General features: G+C 44.1%; 1 protein-coding gene and 1 long non-coding RNA gene across 3 annotated transcripts in view; one reads left to right on the forward strand and one right to left on the reverse strand.

The window, feature by feature from the left end:
• Positions 1-2,578: 2,578 nt before the first annotated feature.
• Positions 2,579-10,144, reverse strand: LOC140903974 (uncharacterized). Its single transcript, XR_013635087.1, has 3 exons — positions 8,004-10,144; positions 5,692-5,850; positions 2,579-5,112 (listed from the first exon to the last, which is right to left on the reverse strand). It is a non-coding gene; the product is annotated as an uncharacterized LOC140903974 (long non-coding RNA).
• Positions 10,145-11,594: 1,450 nt separating this feature from the next.
• Positions 11,595-22,312, forward strand: part of ZNF652 (zinc finger protein 652) — a 33,922-nt gene continuing 23,204 nt past the window's right edge. Inside the window, exon 1 of one of the 2 annotated variants that reach the window (XM_073325865.2) lies at positions 11,595-11,925. The gene's annotated coding sequence lies outside the window, so the exon portion shown is untranslated. The remainder of the gene's footprint in view (positions 11,926-22,312) is intronic. The other variant, XM_073325867.1, reaches the window with a different exon arrangement.

A 22,312-nucleotide genomic window follows, 5' to 3' on the forward strand; every position in this document is an offset into this window, starting at 1 on the left:
AATGAGGGGACTGTGAGAATTCATTAGTTTATGCCTGCATATGAGATTCTTGGGGTGGGAGGGAGTGCTAGCTAAGACAATGTATTAGGTTCATTGTTCTTGCCACTGGGTGACCTCAATAAAAATGTGGTCCACTTACAAGCCAAAAAAATGATACACATCAGTTCTCCTGCGATTTGAAAGTCCATCTGGGTTCTTTCTGCCCCAGACAGCCTTGCCAGTAATAACAATCCTGCACTCAGAGCACAGATGATGCATGAAGTGAAATGAAACCTACCTCATTCTCCTGTAGCCAGTTGGGGTCTGAGCCAATCAGGAAGGAGGGACAGACGTTGTGTGGCATTCGTATCTATTGTAGCCAATCACGATCGAGGATTTAGGATGGAGGATTTATGGCTAATTGGAATTTGGTTTTCAAAACATGCTGGTGTATGAGGCATGTGGACAATGGAGCCTCTCTCTCTGAGAATTTCTCTCTTAGGCCCCCTATTAGGAAGCTAGTTATCCTAGCAGGACTGGTCTACAAGCACAGTTGCACCACCAGGTGTGACTCAAACACTGGTGCAACATTGGGCACAGACGCTCATATCAGTTTAAACCTGGCTTACAGCAGTTTAGCTCGTGTCTGTAAGCATGAGTGTCCACACACCAAGTTGCATCGGTTTAGCTTAAATCGGTTTTTAAACCAATTTAAGTTAAGTCAGGGCAACTTCTGTGGGTAGGCAAGCCCTTAGTGCTACGCCAACTATTTACTTTAAGACCAAGGTCCTGTATTTATTTAGCCACAGAACAGGGACAGCAGTGTATGCTTAATCCCAGCATTTTGCCACCAACATCTCTCAGGCCTGAGCTGGATGCCCCATATCTTGGGCCAGCGGAGACTTCCAACAAGAGACAACTGGGGCCAAGTGCACTGGGGCTTTTCCAAGGAGGAATTAGACTGAGAACTGCCAAACTTATTTCACAAAAGCTGCCTGTGGGCAATCATCTGGTCGCTGGCTCCAGTCACTGCTGACCTAGGATGGGTGCAAGCTAAGGTGAAGGTCCCCATCCCTTCTCTCCCTTGTTTTAAGTGTCCCAAGATGATTTGATGGTTGAGATTTTTCATATGGAGGAAGATTTCAGTCTGCATCTTTATAATTTCTCTGATTAATGTTAATATGTTAATTTGCATAGCTGTGCTCTAGTCTCTTGAAGGCTGCTCGCAGGCTCACTTATCACTCAGAACAACCAAACACACTTTTGTTCAGCACAAACAAACAGGAAACTGCCTGATTTCCTCTCTGCCTCACCTCCCCTCCCGCCCCCCCTGATTTTTTAAAATAGATAACCAGTTCACCTGATTTGTGAAGAGAAGACCATGCGTAACCATACAGCCAGACATCATCAGAGCGGTTGTAACTTGGAACTTAGCCGTCAGACAGAAAACATGCTTCTTCTCTGTTGCAGCAGCTGCCAGAGCTGAACTCTATCCAGGTAAGGATGTTCCCTGGGTTTGCTGTACCGTGTATCATAGAGCACAGCTGAAGGGTATGTTTTATAGCCATTAGGGCTGGGGACTGTAAGGCAAGACCTAGGGTCTGGTTCATCGTTGCTTTGTAGCTGGTGGAGTAGTTCACAGTGGCAGTATAAAACACCACCACGCTGAGGTGCAGAGAGTGAGAAATACACTGCACTGGAAAAGTGGGGGAGAAGGGAGTGAGCAAAGCTCTGAACCTAGCTGTAACCAAATCTAACCTGGGGTGGCTAGATCTGAAGATCTTAAATTCTTGGGGCCTAATTCTGCATAGTCACACCAGTGTCAGTCAGGATTAACTCCACTGAAGTCTGATCCTAACTCCATCGATAGAACAGGCCTTGACTTTCCTACCACAACCGTTTTACAACAGCGTAACTCCACTGAGGTCAATGGAGCTACTCCTGATTTACGCCATGGAAAACAAAACTCAGGACTATCAGCCTTCCTGAGTGACCACATCTTTGCCTCAGTTTCCTAATCTGTAAAATGGAGGATCACTTTATTCTAGAGCGGTCGAGCAGGGTGTTAATGTTATTGATGGAGGGGCCAAAGCCTTCTCAGTCAATGAGATCTGGATGAAACCTGAATAGGAGATGACACGATCCTAGCAGACTGTAAGCCCCTTGGAGCAGAGACTGTTTGTGTGTTCTGTGTTTGTTTGTACAGCACCTAGCACAACGGGGTCCTGGTCTCTGACTGAAGCTCCTAGGTCAGTGGTCCCCAAACTTTTCAGGGCCGTGCCCCCCCCTTCCCCTATCTGCTCTCCCCAGAGCCGGCAGCGGCGCTGTGGCTCCCGGGGGAAAGGTGGGGGGAACCACAAACAGGAGTAAGGGTTGCATATGGGGCCAGGAGCATAGCTGAGAATGGAGCCTCTGCCAGGGGCTGAGGGTGGTTGCATGGCCAGGTGTGGAGCTGCTGCCAGGCTCCCTCCCCACCGCTGTGGGGGCTAGCTCAGGCCCTGCCACACACCCCTGAATGTTCAGGAGCGCGTCCCACACTTTGGGGACCTCTGCCCTAGGCTCTATGGTGATACAAACAGTAAACAGTAATCTGATCATCTTTAGAAAATACTGCAAAATCTTCCTCTTCAAGAAAGCCTTTTAACCATAGCACAAATGACTCTCACACCACTGACACCCACATCTACTCAGCCTAAAACAACCCAGATGGAAACAAAAGAAAACACCCCGCCCCAAGCAGAGCTCACACCCCCAAAAGGGAGAGGAGTCATTCCACTAGAGCCTTCGCTACTGATTTTTGGTCTGCCTTTGCTGCAGAGGGGACTCACGGGGGTTGCTCCTCTCGAGCTAGCCAAGCTCAAGCGAGAACAGCCCCACTGAGCGATAACCCTGGAGCGGCTGTCTCCACACTGACGCGGCACTCACTCGTGTCGGGCCCCTCATGTGAGGACACATCCCTGGGTTCTTTGTACGGCAATAAGCTGAACCACTCTATGAATTCTTTCCCAGTGACTTGGGGGATAACGTGTCTGTCCTTTCTGGGCACACAGGGGGAATTGTGGGAAGGCATAGGAGAACTAGCAGCGCTCCAGCAAAGCTAAGCTGCATCCACACTCCAGAGCAGTCGGGGGAGCAGCTGTCAAGTTGTGCTGACGGAACCTACACCCCTGGCAGGCCAGCCTTCTTGAGTGGAAAAGCACCCCTACCCTCCGGTGAAAGGATTTTGTGTGTGGACTGACTCAAGTTAGGGGCAACACTCAAATTAGTTCTAGCTCTTTACGTGGAAGAAGCCCAGACACTGCAGTGATGGGTGACAGCATAAAACCCAAAGATATAGAAAAAGTGCCATGATGAAGAACAAAGTAAAAATGCCACTGATGTGTTGTCATCCCATGAAATCAAAACCAGAGCTGTAAAGGATGGGCGCTGCAGGATGATAGAAGACACTTCACCCCAACGTGGGAGACAGTGTCACCGGATTGATAGAGGAAATTAATTAAAAAAAAACCTTTCCACTGACGAGGCAGCTTTTCATCTCTAGATGTAGAGGTACTCTGCAAGGCAAGCCTCACTATCCCCATTTGACACAGCTGTGAAATACTTGCTCAAGGTCACAGAAATGGCGAAGTCGAAAGGACACCCATGGTGGTGCAGCAAGACGAACAGAGAATGCCTAAGGTCACACAGCAAGACATCAGTAGAGAAGGTCTCATTACCCAAGGAGACCTGACTCTCAGCTCCATGGGTAGCAGCCGTAATAAGGAACAAGCTCCCTCCAGTCTCCTAGGAACTGCCCCAGAGTCCATCAGGAGCAGAGGGGAGCTATGGATGTTCAGGAGGGTTATGCGGAAGACTCAGGGTCCATGTACCACTGGCTAGATGCAAAATTTGTCCTCTCAGTTATAACTAAACTGGAGGGCAAAGAGTGGTGGCTGCAACAGGAAGGGTGGGACAAGGCTGGACAGAAGAGCACTCAACATGCCACCAAAGTACTAGGTTAAAAATACTCTTGTGTTCAAGAGAGGCAAGAACAGGAAGGAAGCAGGGGTTAAGTCTAAGCAAAATGAGCAAGTCCAAGAGAGATTAATTCAAACAAGTTCTTTGGAGGGGACAGGACTCCAGAGGCTAATTCTATACGGTGGGGAGCAAGAACCTATGGATTCTTTGTATTCCTCTTACCCCAAAAACTCCACCCTGGATTGGAGCCATTGGGTTAGGTGCTTTACAAACTCTTAGGTGCCTAAATACCTTGCGGAATCTGGGCCAAACTCCCATTAAAATCAATAGGAGTTAGGCATCTAAATACCTTGGAGGATCTGGGCCTTAGGGCTTGTCTAACCAGGGAAGTTATACTGGTATAAGGTAGGATGTGATTTTAAAGCACTGTAGTTATAGCAGTATAACCCCCGTGTGGACACTTATTCCAGTATAAGCAGGCTTGGTTTTGGTTTAGCTTGTTACTTGGGAAGGGGTTTAAGCTTACCCCTCTCCCCCAAAAGCCACTTAAATCAGAAAAAAAATGTGTCCGTGTGTGGAGTCATACCAGTACATCAGGTTAACTACATTGGTATAATTATACTGGTATAACTGGTCAAAACTTTAGAAGAGTTCATCCCTGCCCTGAAGTGCTTACAGTAAGGATAAGACAGACAGATACAAAAAACCAACATATTAACAAAGAGTCAACAGAAGAGAATTTGTAAGTTACAATTCCCCCCAACCCCTGCCAGATTCCCTTTCACACAATAGCTCTCCCATTCCCAGCCCTGTCCAGCTGCCACAGTCCCAGACTCATTAGCTTACTTTCAAGTGTTTAAAAGTGATATTAGACCAAAGATCCACACACGGACCCCCAGGGAATAACTGTTCATTTTCTGAGCATCACTACTGTGTCCAGCGCGGTGCAAACATATATGATAAGACACACTTTGCCCCAGTGAATTTACAGTTTAATTACCATGTGCTGATCCATTAGAGCTTCCATTATTATACTGGGTCTGTAGCTTCTTCCTCTCCCAAAGTGACAGCCAGCAAGGATGGCTTAGCAGTCTAAGCATTAGGTTTGAGACACCTGGGCTCCTTGACACCATCAGTTCTGATCCCAGCAGAGCTGACCTCAACCTTTTTTCCTTCCTAGGTAGATATAAAGTGTAGACCATTTAGTTTACTGGGTCATGGTAGGTGTCAAAACTGAGACCCTGCCTATGCCACAGGGATGTTTACGATCCCATTGCACTTCTTGTAAAAGTAGGAGCTTACCTCAGCGTGCTTGGCTTTCCCTTCCCACGCTGTTCTGCAGTATACTGCGTGGTGTTTGGTCACTGCTTTCCACCCCAGAGCCAGCTGCACCTCCGTGCTGCTGCTATAATTTGTTAAGTTTTGTAAAGCTCTTCAGGATTCTTTAATTTTAAAAAATGCTTCATATATAATAAATGTATGATAATATTAAAAATCCCAGGGCGTGTTTAATGATGCTAGCCTAATAATTACTTACATTTTTATAGCACCTTTCATCCCATGAGATCCCAAGGTGCTTTGCAGATTTAATGAGCTGATCAACAAACTATGCACAGGAAGCACTTCATCTACCACTGAAATGCAGCTACCTCTGGGGTGAGATAGAGCAGCTGTTTGGGAACCTTACACAACAGTCTAGGGCAGAACTATGTCATATCCATCTGAAACCATAGGGGGAATGTAGAAGATAATTACCCACACTGGAATTGCCCCAGGATATCTTGAGCCGTGCCACAGGATCTTCAGTGAGCACGTGGTCGGGGCTTATGATTTATATCCTTTCGGAGGACTGCGGGGGTTGCAGTACGGGTTACATACCGCTAGAGGTTGTACAATGAATGATGTGAAGGGAGACTGTAGAGGGAAGAGGACAATGAGGAAATCAGAGGGCTGATAAGGATCTGTGGCTGATTGGCAAGCGTGCAGCTCCATGTGTTGAAGAAGCTCATATGGAGGCAGAGGTGTGGGTTTGGTTGTTTTTTTTTCCTTCCCCTGGCTGACATGTCTTTTCATGTCAAAACTTGGATCAAAGAGAAAAACAGAAGTAGCCAAAACAGAGTCCTTTGTGGGAATAGGAACTGAGTTTGGCAGCCAATGTCTCTGAGATATTCTTACTGGGGAAACTGAGAACCGTCAATGGGATTGGTCAATCACTAACAAAGAGAGTGTCCCGCAAGGCACTCGGGGCCTGCAGGAGATGTACAGGAGAGGGGCCCAAGGCTAGGAGAAAAGTCAAACTGCTATAGAATGGTATCTTCTATAGGGCACCATTCAGCCTTTGTGGTACAGATAAGATGTTTGGGAAAGTATTTCATTCTCTTGAGAAACAGGCCTGAACTGGAAGACCAGATCAGAAACCCTTCCTTCCCTGAGATACCAAATCCAGTAGGCAGATCTCTTTGCTCATAGCCATCTCAATCATCCTGCTCTCTAAGCTGCAGGTTCCTACATTTTTGCATTTCAGTTGTAATTTTGGAGCACACACTGAGTTTATTTATAATTGAATTAATTCACACAGGCAGGTATTGCTCTTGCAAAGACAGACCACCCTTCACCTGAGCCGCCTTCTCCCTGTGGTCAAAAGAGGCAGCCCTGATTCTATTAGGCTGAGATTCTTCCCTGGCCACAGCAAGGGCTCCCTGACTCTCAAGTTAGGTCTACCTCAGCCTCAGTATAGATTAGAACAGCCTGGGGACAGCTCTGAACTGAGCCAGCTGGTAGGTTATGACTTCCAGGAACCGATGGGAGCAAAGATACTGCAGCCATGTCCCTATAGCGAGTGCAGTAGGCGGTGAGACACAAAAGTCAGCTATGCTGGCTGTATGCCACGGGGGGCTCTCCAACTTACTTGTCCCTTTTATTTGAGGTTTTAATTCAGTGATACTCAGACTGAGGCTCACGAGCCGCAAGGGGCTCTTTAATGCGTCTCCTGCAGCACATGCTATTAAAGCACTGTGTGATTTAATTATTAACCGATCAGGATGCTTTAACTATGCTATTCACCAACTGTAATTGATTAAAATAATAATACTTGGTCAGTCATTTTGCTGTGAGAACTTTGTATATTTATTAATATTTCCACGTCATACCATTTAAATATGAATATATAGTACTATAGTAAATGAAACAATTAATTCACACTTCTGTGGCTCTTTTGGATAATGCTGATCGCTAATTCGGCTCCTGAGCCACTGAGCTCTGAGTATCACTGTTGTAAATGAAAGATCTCAGGAGAGCTTTATTGTAACCCTGTATTAAAGCTCTGAGTCATTTTCATGCTGTACTAATTGTGACCAGGTCAAATCTGTTTGTAGGTAATTTACATACAAAAAGAATTGCTTAGAGAACCTCCCACCAAACTTCACCTGCTGTGCACAACAGACAAGGCAATACAAGAAACAACCCCAAGGACCAGAGGATACATGGTCAGAGGCGACACTCACTGTGGGTCACAACCCAACTGCTGAACCACAGGGAAAATGCTACCAGGAACCAGCTCAGGTTAATCATTTTGAACCCTCCCCTTTCCAGTTGCTCCCACTCCCTTGTCCTACCCTCTTTTACCCCCTAACCTGGTCACAGTGGAATTCTTGCCCCTCCTACACTGTGTTCCGCTCTGGGGCAAGGGAAGTCGTGTGTCTAAAGGCCATGGGAAAGGCTTCACAGCCTCTCAAAGCAGGGCCTCCCCGAGCACCGGGAGATGCAGGAGCAGGAAGAAAACAGCTCCACAGCAATCCAGCATCCTCTTCCAGCCCTATATCTCCCACCAGCCACCTGTAGTCAGCAGCCACCCACCCACCCACCAAGCAATAGCCCCACCAGCACCAAAGAGCCACCCCTTAGTTTCCTGCAGTGACCCTGTTCCCGCAAAGCACTGGGAAATTCAGGACACAGTAAGAAGCCATGGAAGAGTGCTATAAAGAATACATAGCTCTTATCTAGCGCTGCTCACCAGTAGAGCTTAAAGCACTTTACAAAGGAGGTCAGTATCATTATCTTCATTTTACCTGTGGGGAAACTGAGGCACAGCAAGGTCAAGTGACTTGTCCAAGAGCACCAAGAAGGCCAGGGGCAGAGCCAGGAATAGAACACAGGTCCCTGGGGTTGCAGTCCAGTGTGCTATCCACTAGAGGCAGAATTCTGCGGGGAGGAGGTTCTAGGTGGAAAAAGATTGAGAAACTTGGAGGTAGGGTTTGGAGCAGCAGACTGCAAATCAAGACTACTGTTTTTTCTTGCTGACTGCCAATGACATGGGTAAATCATAGAATCTCTCTCTGTCTCAATTACAAACCTAAAAAGTTTTACAATGCCTCTGTGAGAGAGATAAATACTTGTACTTTCATAGCGGCCTTCACAATACAATATGTTGCCCTTTTATAGCACTTTTCATCTGAGAATGTCAATGCACATTACAATATTAACTTAGCCTCACAACATCCCAGTAAGTTAAACGTTATTACCATTTTACCAACAGGGAAACTGAGGCAGAGCAAGGTTAGGTGATTTGGCCAAGGTTACACAGCAAACTGGTGGCAGAGATGTAACTAGAACAGAGTCTCCTGACTCCCAATCTGCTGTTATAACCACTAGGTGCTTTTCCAGCTGAGCTGCAACCAAATCTAACCTGGAGGCAGCTAGATCTGAAGATCTTAAATTCTTGGGGCCTAATTCTACGTAGTCACACCAGTGTCAAACTGGATTAACTCCACTGAAGTCTGATCCTAACTGCATTGACACAACAGGCCCTGACTTTCCTACCACAACTGTTTTACATCAGCGTAACTCCACTGAGGTCAATGCAGCTACTCCTGATTTACACCAAGGAAAACAAAACTCAGGACCATCAGCCTTCCTGAGTGACCACATCTTTGCCTCAGTTTCCCAATCTGTAAAATGGAGGATCACTTTATTCTAGAGAGGTCGAGCAGGGTGTTATTGATGGAGGGGCCAAAGCCTTCTCAGTCAATGAAATCTGAACCAAACCTTGCAGGGGTAGAATGCTACATGAACATAGAGCGGGACAAGGTGGATGAGGTAATATTTTTTAATTGGACCAACTTTTGTTGAGGAGGGAGACAAGCGGTCTTTCAGGACCTGAAGAACAGCTCTGTGTAAGCTTGCAAGTTTGTCTCTCTCACCAACAGCAGCTGGTCAAGTAAAAGATATTACCTCACCCACCTCTAATATCCTGGGACCAACACAGCTACAACACCACGGGAAACAATCAGAACACTTACTAATATTTGGCACTTGCCTTCAAAGCACATTAAAAGCATTCTTCTTCATAAGCCCTCTGGAATGTAGGTAATATATTACTATCTCCATTGTAGAGATGGGAAAACAGATACAGAAAGATCAAATGACTTGGCCAGTGCCATACAATGAGTCAGTAGCAGAGCTAGGAGAAAACTCAGGAGAGCTTCCGGTTCCCAGCCCTGTAACCAGACCACATCTCTCTCTACATGTACCTTTATGCTTCATATATTCCGTATCAATGTTAGGACACTTAAGTGCAACAAGCCCTTGATTAAATGAAAATTGGGCAGCATTTGCATTATGCTAGAGGTTCATGCTTCCATGCACCTTTCAGTGAAGCTGACAGACAGGGGTCACTGCTGTTTCGAATATAAACCCTCATGCTGCTGAAGAGCAACTAAGCCCAGGATCCAGTCACTTTTACTCAGAGCCAAAAGACAATCTATGCGTGGGTTGGTGTTAGCCACAGTTCCTCAAAGCTCTCAGAGCATTGCCACAGCTCGCCCAGCTCAGATGACTTTAATTAAGTGAAATCTCACTGTAATTACCTAGCTGAGGACAATAGAGTAACGGTTGGTTTAGGCAGCCTGGGATCATTTACACGACTGCTTTATCCGTGCTGCAATCAGTCAGCATTAGCCTCTTTCTCCAACATAAGAGGTTCGAGGATGTGTAGGCATGCCAATACTAAGAAGGAACTGGGGGGATGGGGGCACAGAAATGCATGCATAGAGAGAAAGCATTTGGAAGTATTTTTTAATCTTGCTGCAGGAGAGACTGCGCACGCAGGTGCCAGCAGTGTGTCTGACTCTGTTCTTATTAAGAGTACTTGTGGCACCTTAGAGACTAACCAATTTATTTGAGCATAAGCTTTCGTGAGCTACAGCTCACTTCATCGTAGCTCACGAAAGCTTATGTTTAAATAAAGGTTTCAGAGTAACAGCCGTGTTAGTCTGTATTCGCAAAAAGAAAAGGAGGACTTGTGGCACCTTAGAGACTAACCAATTTATTAGAGCATAAGCTTTCGTGAGCTACAGCTCACTTCTTCAGATGCATATCGTGGAAACTGCAGCAGGCTTTATATATACACAGAGAATATGAAACAATACCTATTCCCACCCCACTGTCCTGCTGGTAATAGCTTATCTAAAGTGATTTCCAGCACAAATCCAGGTTTTCTCACCCTCCACCCCCCCACACAAATTCACTCTCCTGCTGGTGATAGCCCATCCAAAGTGATAACTCTTTACACAATGTGCATGACAATTAAGCTGGGCTATTTCCTGCATAAATCCAGGTTCTCACATCCCCCCCACCCCCATACACACACAAACTCACTCTCCTGCTGGTAATAGCTCATCCAAACTGACCACTCTTCAAGTTAAAATCCAAGTTAAACCAGAACATCTGGGGGGGGGGGTAGGAAAAAACAAGAGGAAACAGGCTACCTTGCATAATAAATAAACTGGTTAGTCTGTAAGGTACCACAAGTCCTCCTTTTCTTTTTGCGAGTACAGACTCACACGGCTGTTACTCTGAAATCTGTTCTTATTGGAGTTTTGCCATAGCCCCCCTGGTTGCAGGATTCCATGCAGCAACAGAGGGATCCCAGAAAAATGAAATCACATATGCCTGCAAACAGTGCTGCGTTTGCAACAATTGCATGCAACACTTTTGCAATTTTGTGGCTTCTGTCTTTAGTGCTTGCCCTTATTAACCATGCTACAGGATTCTGTGGTCTCAGTGGCCCAGATTTTACGATGGCAAGACTTGCAGGTTTTTGCATCTTTGCGGTAGTTGTATAGTACAGTAGCTTTAGGTTTCTTAAGAGTGCAAAGAATATTAATCATTAGCAATAATCATTAGCCCACCAACCCTCCTCCACAGCCAGGCAATCACTCCAGACTACGGAGCTCAGCACCTACCCCCTGAACCCTACACTCATCCCCCTTCCATGCCTGGCACCCACTCCAACCCCCTGAGTATGGCACCCACCCCCCTTCAAAGCCTGGCGCCCCCCCCCACCCCCCTGAGCGCCCCCCCCAGCATAACCCCACTCCACTCCTGACCCCCCCCTTCACCCTGCTGAGCTCAGTATCCACCCCCTTCTCTGAGCACTGACTTCTACCCCTCTCCAACACCCAGCTTGCCCCCAGGGCGAGCCTCTCACGTGTGCACCGAACCCCCCTGCGCCCGCTTCCTCCCCTCCTGCTGGACTTCACTTGCTGGCAGAGGTGAGCACCGGGCCGCCCTACGGCGCATGCGCCAACTCCATCCCCCCCCCCCGCCGCCGCCGCGCCTATGGGGCTGCGCGCGCGACAGGCTGAAAAGGCGGCGCGAGGCGCCTCGCGCGCGCTCCCTTTCACTCCCTTTTCCCCCCCCCTCTCCCCTCCCTCCCCCCTCATCGCTCGCGCTCGAGCCTGAGTCGCGAGACTGGCTGCGGCGGCCACGTAGCGCTGCGGCGGCGGCGGCGGCGGCTGAGGGGAGCGGGAGCCGCGTCCGGCGGCGGCGGCGGGGCCTGGGCCTGAGGCGGCAGCTACGCGAGCGCCGCGGCGGCTTCGGGGGCTGAGCGGGAGGGAGGGCCCCTGGCGCCCGCCCCCCTCCCTCCCCTCTCCTCCCCTCCACCGCCCGGCATGGACGGCGGCGGAGGTGGCCCAGAGGGGCTCGGCCTGGGTGAGTACGGGCCGCCCGCCCGGCAGGGGACCCCGGCCGGGCCTGGGGGGCAGCCGGCTGGCAGCGCTAGGCCCGGCCTCGGTGGGGGGCGGGGGAAGGAACTTGGGCAGAGTCGGGAGGCGGCAGCAGCTGAAGCCCCCCCCGGCTGCTGCACCTTGGGGGCGGAGGGGTGGTACGGGCGGGAGGGGGGGGGTTGCACCGGCTGTTTGCAGCCCGGGCAGGTGGGGGGCTGGGCTGCCCGAAGCAGGTAAACCTTCTCGTGCTGCCTCTTGCGTTGAGCAAGGGGGGGCGGTTACATTTCCGCACATCCCCTCCCTTCGCTCGGTGATGGGCCCGGGTCTCGCCGTCCTCCTTCCCGCGAGCGGCGGCATTGCGTGTGGGGCAATAGAGAGATCAGGTGCAACCTCTTCCCCGCTGTCACCTGCGGGCTGTGCATCCGCCACCCACTGGGTGTGCATGCCCCCCACCTCGGCTGGGATGCGTGGGGGCTGCTACTATGCATCCCCTTCCCTCCTCTGCTGCTGGCTCTGGAGTTGTTATGCGGGGAGGGGAAAATGTATTCACCCCCTCTTTCTCCCCCTGGTGATTCCTACTCTCGGGCTGTGGGCCATGTTTTCTAGTTTCTTCAATCACTCCATAAGGCACACTGCCTTGATGATCCCAGGACAAATCGTGCAGTGTGCATGCTTCCGTTTGCGTGGAGCTGTCTTGTGTGCAGCTCAGGGGTCTGTGAATGTCTTGGTACCTGCATTGTAAGAATGAAATGGTTAAGCATAACAGTATTCTAGGTGCACTCTTTCTTATATATTGTGCCTGAGGTTTTGGGTCTGGGTGTAGTAGAAGTGATCTAAGGAAGAGTGGGGGAGGTAGTGTGTGCACTGAGGGTATGAGGGGTGTGCATTTTTTCAGAGGATGACCTGAGCCTTATTGTTCTGGGAATGACAACTGGCACATGCTTTGTTGACAGTGGTGTATGCGCGATGAATCAGGAGAATGATGCTGGGGTGTGTGTATGCACTGAATAGAGGAGATGCTCTAATGTGCAAGCATTGATTTGTGAAAGATGGTCTGATGCACCTTGATTTGTCATGGCATTGACTGCCTGCCTTGTTTGTTCACGTGATCTTAATGTGGAGTTAGCCTTGTGCGTCCACTGGGTTGAGCTCTGTAACCCTGTTATGCATTGGTATGGGTTCTGGGCTCATAGAGTATGTTATGGGAAAAGGATTGGGTGGGTTGGAATGTTTAAAAAGTTTAGTATCTTTAATGACATTTTATGGACTGTGTTTTGTTTTTTAAAAAAAAATCATCCCTTTCCACTTTAAACACCTGATGTGGTTTAGTATAACCAGTGGTACCTTGTTTCTAGAGTCTTTTCCCTCCCCTTTTCGCTTAAGATACTCTGTCTATTTTACGGTGATTAATCAAGCACCTACAGTGTGTCTGTGCTGTATGAAAAAAGAACCCAATCCCTTCCATAGACAGTTTACGCTCATATCCTGATATTGACAACATAAGTCAGGGGTGGTGCAGATGTTGGATAGGACGCTTCTCGGAAGTGTACAATTGAGAGATCATAAAATATAAAATCATTAGATAGTTTATATTGACTTTGTAACTATGCAGTTTTTCAGTGCTGGGGAGAGGTGTTTTATGCATTTATTATTGTAAAATTTTTAGTGAGCTGTGTTCTCAGTTTTTTTCGGAATTGTATCTAGTGATTTGGGTTTCTCCGGCTACCAACTTCAGAACTGATGTGCAAGAAACTAGTTCTGGTTTATTTGTGAAGGTCAGTTCAGAATGAAAATAAAGCTATAGTATGAAGTAGCTTGTGTAATCATTTAGCTTTATAATGTGGACTTATGTCATTTACACTAGCAGAAGCTATTCGGCTTGCACTTTTAAGCTAGTACTGTATCACTGGCCTATTTTAAATGATCTGATGGGTTAAGTGGTACTGCTTTTTTGTTTGACGCAAATGTGAAAATACAGAGGTTCAGTTTTTCCTATGAGAGTACATCTTTCATGAGGAGATCTCTAGTTTAGTAACAAGTTAGCTAGATTTTAAGGGTAGTATATCAATTTGGACTTTTAGGATGCTGGGAGAATCTGCTTTTGTTGCCTGAGTGTTAGGGTTAGGGAATGTGAGAATATCATAGTATAATTAGAGTTGAGTAATTGCATATAAAGGGGAAAACTCTGTGTATACATATAGGAAGTTTATTCCCCATTTATAGCTAGGGGAGCTTATGTAGTGTTAGCCTCAGGAAGAGCTGGTGAAAAAAATCCTTTAAACTCATGCAGCTAAACTTGGATAGACCTCAGTAAACAAGAGAACATCTTTCATCCTTAGTATCATGTTTTATATATGAATGTTTAATTGAAGAGTAGCGTGCAGACAGCATATTTCTGAGACAGCGATAGAAATGTTTTTGGTGATTCCAAAACTGCATGCCAGAAATGACTTACGTTTATTTAGCACTCTATATATACTAGTGCCATAATATGCCTGTGCAAAAAGCAAGCCTATTGTTCCTGTTATGTTAAATTTCTTTTGTAGGGGCAAAGAAGTGGCAACCTGTTGAGAAGATAATCTCTTCTGAAAACCTGCTTCTTTGGGTCAATATTACAGAACTTTTTCTAACCATTTACTTACTTAAATTCCTACAACACAGAGCAGCTAGTCATGTAATGTGTTCTGCTATGAGAACTGCTCTCTTCCTGTGAGATTCAGCGCTTGGCTTGTACTGGAAGACAAACTAGATAAAATCATAATTTTAAAAAAACCCTAAAATTTTTAAAAAATACTTGTGCTGCTAGTTCTTTACATTCTTCCCATTTTACAATCTTAAATTACTAAAGTAGATTATTGTATGTTTCTTTAACTTCCTAATTGTTAGTAGAATTTCAGATTTTACATGGAAATTTTGTCCATTAAGAAGTTTCATATTTAAAATGTTCATCTATACTGAAAAAGATAAGTCCAGGGCATTGTTAACATCTTTACTGTAAGAACACACATTCAGTCACAGAATTGATAAGCAAATACCCCATACTGTAATTGCAGCCTATGCCATCTTTGGTTATATTGAACTTTTATAAGTCAGGAATGCTAAAATATTTCAACCACGCTAATACTTCTCCATCAGGGTTTTAAGTCAATGGGATTTATATTCCTGAATTACATATGTGCTTTAGAATATCCTACCCTTAAATGCCTTAAATATGGGTTTAGGAGCCTAACTTTAGATTTTTTTTATTTGTGTGTGTATATATATATAAAAAGCTCATATTAACTTTATTGTATTGTAAGTCTAAATAACTTTTCATTATTAACATTGATGCTATTGTTTGTTTTGAAGTAACAAATTTTATACCTCTAATAATACAAATACAGTTTTTGTCTCATACTGCAAATACTTGTGTACGTGCTTAACTTTAAGTGAGTTCATGTCAGTAAAGTTACTTATCTCCTTAAGTATTTGCAGGATCAAGTTCTGCAATTTTGTAAAATTCAAATAAATTACCCTAACAGTAATGTTGTTTTTAAAAAGAAAACCTTTGTAATTTAGTTCATTATAAATTTTAATCTTCTAAATGTGCAATAGTACAAATGTTCAAATTGTTTTGAGGCTTCATAAAACTGAGTGATTTATATCACTCCACTCTGCTGGAGGACAGTTGCAGAGGGAGTGAAACTCTTGAGGTAGCTGTGGTGCCAGCAGCTCAAACTCATTAGTACAAACAGCTTGCATTAGTTTCCTTGACACTTTCAGACACTCTTCCCTAAGGAGGTTTCAGAGTAACAGCCGTGTTAGTCTGTATTCGCAAAAAGAAAAGGAGTACTTGTGGCACCTTAGAGACTAACCAATTTATTTGGATGCATTCGATGAAATGAGCTGTAGCTCACGAAAGCTTATGCTCAAATAAATTGGTTAGTCTCTAAGGTGCCACAAGTACTCCTTTTCTTTTTCCCTAAGGAGGTTTCAGACCAGTAGTTTTCTCTCAGGAGAAGCACTCTGATTTTAGCCATCCTAAGCTTTGCAAACTGCTGCAACCAGAGCTACCTTCAGAGTTTCTGGAGTTCTTGCTTGCAGTTTTACTCCTAAATTTGGAAATTTGATTATTTTTGTGGGAAAGTGTGTTAAAAATGGAATATAGGAAGGAGTTCAGTAGTGGGCTTGCTTCTTGTTGCTGCAGTGCAAAAAAATGGTTTAGTACTAAATTAACATTCAGTTATGAAGCTTCAAAAAAGTTTTCTCAATATAGTTGCAAAAACATCTAAAAGCACTCTTGCTCTTATCTGTGCTGAATGTTTGAGAGGCTGCCAAAAAGTGTATTTTAAAAAATGTACTATAAGCCTTTAGAATTGAGGATGACTACTATACTTTCCTTGACAAGGAGATTTGAGTTCTTGTGTCAACAGTATTGGGCTCCTCGCTGTCAGCTGATATTAAACCTGTCGAGCAATTTCATTCTTTTCCAAATACTGAAAACTTCTTTAGTCTGTTATTTCTAAAGGAATGTCTGAGGTGGTAACCAAGCTAGAGAGACATAATGGAGACAGGTAATCAAGTAGTATAAGAGTACAGATCTGCTTAACTTTTTTCAGGCTGTAGGTTTTATGGTTGAAAATTTATGGGCTAGCGTTCTATGATCTGCATACCTTCATTTCTTTGAATGTTGTACACAATAAGATGGAAATATTTAACTTGGAACATAGCTGAATCTTGCAGATGCAGAGGGCTTATTGGAACTTTGGTTGCACTGTGGCTGGCTGGTTTTGATGAAGACAATAAAAAATCTGCTCCAAATGCTACACTTACTCAGAAGCATTGCTTATTTAAACCTGCTCAGAGTTTGTGGTGAAAGGGACGTTGTAAGACTTTAATGTCTCAATGAATGCTGTGTCTGAAGTCAAATCACGTGGCAGGCCTAGTGTGAATTTTAGTGGTTAATGTAGGCAGCAGATAAATCAGCAGAGAGATTGGACATTTACTGTATGTTAATCTGATTGCTAAAGGCTGACAGTCCTGATAGCATCACTAGAGTTGTGTTCGACATCTACAGAATACTCATATTTAGGATTTCAGCTAAAGTGAATGTTCTTTGCAACTTACATTTTAAAAAAAATCAGGCAAGCTGAGGTTTTTTAAGCAGTAACTTTAATAACTCTCCTTCCTACACATTTTGTTTTTTGTTTATTCCTTGCAAGTTAGATCCTTTCATAAAATACGAAATGGAATTTGTATCCCTGACTCCAACTAATTCCTCTTGTTTTTCTGTCTTAGTGGATCGAGGGGTGCAGCTACAGTTAACTCAGTGAAGGAACCTTATTTAATTAGGATTTCTTAGATTTCTTGATGGGATCAGTTTACTATCATTATGTCCTCTCTGGGTTCCCTATTCTTTCACTGTGACCAAATCTGTGAACATATCTGGGTTTCCTAAAGATTTACACTGGGAAAGGATTGGCACATGGATAATACGGTTGGTTGCAACCTCAATTCACAATAGGATGGCATCTGCTACCAGGAATGCACCTAGATTTCCTGTAATATAGCATTGCACTTGGATCCAGATCACTGTTAATAATACTTCTTCTTTCTGGAGACATGCACTAGAATGGGATTGGCCTTCAATGAACATGACTTTCAGTAAACTTATGCTGTGAAAAGACAAGCTCTTGTTCAGAGAAGTGATTTTTTGGAGTTTGAGACAGGGACCAAATTACATAGCAATAACTCTTCCTCACCCATGTCATGTAGTGGCAAAACTGGCTGCTATGGCCCTCTAGTTCAGGACTCTCAACTTTTCCACATGATTGTATCCCAAGGTTCACCTCCCTTAAAAACTACTTGCTTACAAAATCAGGCATAAAAATACAAAAATGTCACAGCACACCAGTAACGAAAAATTGCTTTTTCTCATTTTTACCATATAATTATAAAATCGACTGGTAAATATTGTACTTGCGTTTCGGTGTATGGAACAGTATAAACAAGTCACTGTATGAAATTTTAGTTTGTATTGACTTTGCTAGCGCTTTTTATGTAGCCTCTTGTAAAACTAGGCAAATATCTAGATGAGAACCACTGCTCTAGTTTGTCTCGTTTTTGAAATGTGCAGGCCTTCAATCTAGTGGAAGGATTAAACCTAGTCGGTAAAAAACCCCACCTCTGCTATCATGCTATGCCTATCTGCCAGTAAGCCATGGCTCCTGCATTTTAAAGATGAGGAACAAATTGTGTGCTATTAATTGTAACTTCTTATCTTTGTTTTCTTGAAATGTACCTCAGTCATGTCTGAGATCTTTGTTTTGCATGCCCTTATATCTGTTTTCTTTCTCTACTTCTCTACATCCTTCTCTGTTTTTCCATTTCTCCTACTTCTCCCCTAAATCAGTCTTTTTCTCTTCCTTCTTTTCTAACTTTTACCTTTCTTTGAAGATAGGTTCCTGATCTTATGTATCTTCTGTAAACTTAGCCAATTTATGGGTGATTTAAAATAATTAAAAATAATCTCTCCCACAGACATCCATTTGTGCATTTAGCCACTCGCGCATCCTCACTTCTATTCATCCTCCCATCCAAACTTGTAAAATCCAAAGAACTAGATGAAGTTAAAGTTCCCCACTGTCTCTCAGCCATCCCTCCTCATCCACAAACCTCTGACTATTGGGAAAGGGGAGAATACTGGGATTGCTCTTATTGGCAGTTTATCAGTTTAACGTTCTCTAACCTTTTTCTGTTCCACTAGTCTCACACTAGTCATCCTGGGCTATTGCAAGGCTGGTATTTCCAATGTAGCCATCGTCAACCCTCTGATTTGGGTCCATGTCCCCAGTAAATATCTCTTCAGCCCACCTCTACAGCTATTCATAGCTTTTCCAAGATGTGAATTTGACCTGAATTTTGATACTTCCATTGCTACCTGCAGTTTCACTCTGGGTTTGCCAAAGCTATGAATAGTAGCTGAAGGTTGTTTTTGCAATTATAAGAGCTTGAAATATATTACTTTAAAATGAAGGCATAGGTTATGCATAAGCTGGTGGCATTTGTCTGAGAGAGATTCCTATTTGCCCCAGACAGATGAATTTTTCAGGCTCTGGCAAAAGTGTGTTTCTCCGCTTCAGCTCTCATGAAGCATCTTAGGACTTGTTAAGTCACTACTTCTCTCTCCTTGCCATCTCATTGGAGATTGTAGGGTCTGGTTACACCCACCTAAGCAAATCGGTCATTTTAGGAGATCACATCTTTTTATTATATGGGCTTCCAGAACCAGTAACAGGAGTACTGTTTGCTCATACAGGTGCTTTATGAGTCCAATTATGTGAAGTCCAATTATGTGAAGGCACTTTGCAAACATGAACGTAAGCCTCCTCACCCCATGAGTTAGGTTTGCAGTACTACAATGATGGAAAACCTTAGGTGTGTGCTATCCTTATCTTGCACAGAGGGGAGGTGAGTTGTCCAGCCTCACGGCATGAGTTAGTGGAAGAACTGGGAATAGAATCCAAGAACCCTGTATAGCAGTGTCTCTTGTGTCAGTCCAACAAAAGAAGGTTGACATGAACTATTTTAATGGTACAGTGTGTCTGCACTGGCCATCGTGGCTGATGTAGACCTGTTTAGCATGTCCAGATATAGCACTCACTCCAACCGCTGCAGTACTAATGCATTCTGAGTACCTAACCCATAGTTTCCGGCACAGGTTTGAAAGTAAGGTTTTGTAGGAATGGCATTACGTGGCTGGAGAGGTGTTGTACCAAAAAAATTTTGAGATGTGAACTGTATAACATTTTTACTATATAAAATGTGTTTTGTCAGAGTAAATGTTCGAAGTATTGCCTAAACATGTTTTTTATTTGTTGAAACAAGAAAAGCCTTCAGTTTACGTGCATTTCACCTTGTAAAGCAAACTTGGTATGCATAAAATTACAGAAGCTTCAGTAGGTCAAAACAAAGTACAGTAGTTAGGAATATAGGAGATCATTGAAAGCTTGCAGGAGCATTGAGAGACTGTGCAAGCAGACCCAGTTGAGGCAGTAGCATCAGCACATTTAGAACTTGTCAACTCTAAACTTCCTTTCTTAAAAACTTCCCACCATTGCTCTTGTGGCTGCAGTTCCACAGGTGATAGTGATAGCATAGAGACACAGCCACTGAAATCTTAACGGCCATGTTGGCTAGACTTGCCCTGAGCAGGGTTCGGGGACCTAATGGTTTAAATGCTGGCAGCAGATCTAAACTGAAACTCCAAACTGGTGTAATCTATATTGGTGGTGGCAATGGAAGGGGATTTTTAAGAGAATTAATTGCAGGCAAAGCCTTTTTCTACACTATTACTATAGTGGTGCAGAGTTGACTCAGTATAAGATTCATGATAGTGAGTTACGTTCCAAGCAAATGTGGTTCCAACTGGGCATAAAACAGTTATGCACCCATTGCAAGCAATTTTGCATGTGGATATGAGGTGTGTGATGAGCTTATTATTGTATAAGGCTCTTTTGAACAGGGGAGCACACTTAACACCATGATCTGTGGGCATATTTCAAAATTCTAAAGCAATAAATTTAAAAAATAAAGTTGGTTTTAAATGCACGCTTCCACAAAGCTCAGAAAGAGCTTCATATTTTAGTGCAAACTTTTACCTTTTATTGCCCTCAGCAAATCTGAAATGTTTAATTTATTAAAACATTTTAATTTATAAAACCAGTTAATAGGCTGGAAGTGAGTCAAAATGTCTTTAAAAAAACAAAAAGAGTCTGATAGTTTTCTCAACCTAGGAGGGCTGAGTTAAGACAAATGCTCAGGTGGCGTGAGTCCTCATCATAGTGGACTCACAGTAAAGATTTTGATTTAAGTTGTGATGGTGGATGGTTGGTATTGGGGCACGTTACCTGCTAGGATGAATAATTTAGGATAATTGACAAAATTTTATAGTCAAACAACAAAACTCTTGTTAACATTTTAATTAAGGTGACTCCTAGGAGAGCATTTATAGAAAGTAAGTCCTTCCAAATGAAACCATCCCCATTCTGGCCCACCATGTGGTGTTAAAGGCCTATCCATCTTAGGGCTGTCTGCATGGGGAAACTAAGGGCTTGTCTACACTGGCACTTTACAGCGCTGCAACTTTCTCGCTTGGGGTGTGAAAAACACACACACCCACACACACCCCCCGAACGCAGCAAGTTTCAGTGCTGTAAAGCACCAGTATAGACAGTGCGCTGGTAGCTGTGCCCCTTGTGGAGGTGGTGTTTTTAGAGTGCTGGGAGAGTTCTTGTTATGGGAGAGTGCTGGGAGAGTTCTCTCCCAGCGCTCTGCCGCTACTACTCAAGCCACGTTAAAGCTCTTCAACATCAGATTCATTCAGGAGCAGTCAGTGTTTGTGACACTTCATAAATGGCAAATATCAATCGATAGTTTTGTTGTAAAAACAGCGGAAAGGCAGAAACTTGATAAAGTTGCAACCTTCTATGCTAGTAGATGTTGCTTTCAGCGTAGCACAAAATGAGTATTTTAAAGAAATAATTGAAGCACTTTGCTCAGGATATACTCTTGAGAAATGACCCAGTAAATGAGTAGAAGCAGCCATAGAGGGGAGAAATGTGCACATACACAGTGCTATTAATTCTATATCTGAAAACAATATTGTGTCCAAGTTGCTCACAATAGCATCCAAAATTTCAGAGAAAAGTATGAAAAAGGAGGTATGTGACATTTTCTTATATAAAAGCATTGCAATGAAGAAGACAGTCTTCTCAGGAGCACTTCTCTTAGCTGTCTGATGTTTCAGTTTTCAGAGTGGTAGCCATGTTAGTCTGTATCAGCAAAAACAACTAGGAGTACTTGTGGCACCTTAGAGACTAACAGATTTATTTGGGCATAAGCTTTTGTGGGCTAAAACCCATTTCATCAGATGTGTTTCAGTGTTCAGTATGCTCTTTAAGCCCTGTGGATGAAGTAATACTAATACAGACCTGAAACACATTGTGGAAACTCAAAAAAAAAAAAGAAGCAATGAAATGATCTTTAGGCCCATGAGTGGTTGAGAAAATTTTTTTATGTCCCATTTTTTGGTGAAATCTAAGGAATACTGTGTGTTTGTATCCAGCTGCCATAAGAGTGTTGAAGAGGACTTTGGTCAAAATATAGCATCTATTTTATATAACAAGGGACTACAGAGAAGCACTAAACTTACACTGGGTGAGGTTTCAGTGGGACGTGATAAATTATAGCCTGATAACACTTCTTTCTCAGTCTCGGTGGAAATCTGGAAATCTAATTAATGGCAAAGAACTGGAACCATACAAGAAGAAAAGAAGGTATGGTCCTTCTTTATTATTTAGCTAACGTGATTGATCCCAAAGACAAAAGTCATA

Source organism: Lepidochelys kempii, chromosome 27 (genome assembly GCF_965140285.1).
Source record: "Lepidochelys kempii isolate rLepKem1 chromosome 27, rLepKem1.hap1, whole genome shotgun sequence".
In the NCBI taxonomy this organism is placed as follows: domain Eukaryota; kingdom Metazoa; phylum Chordata; order Testudines; family Cheloniidae; genus Lepidochelys; species Lepidochelys kempii.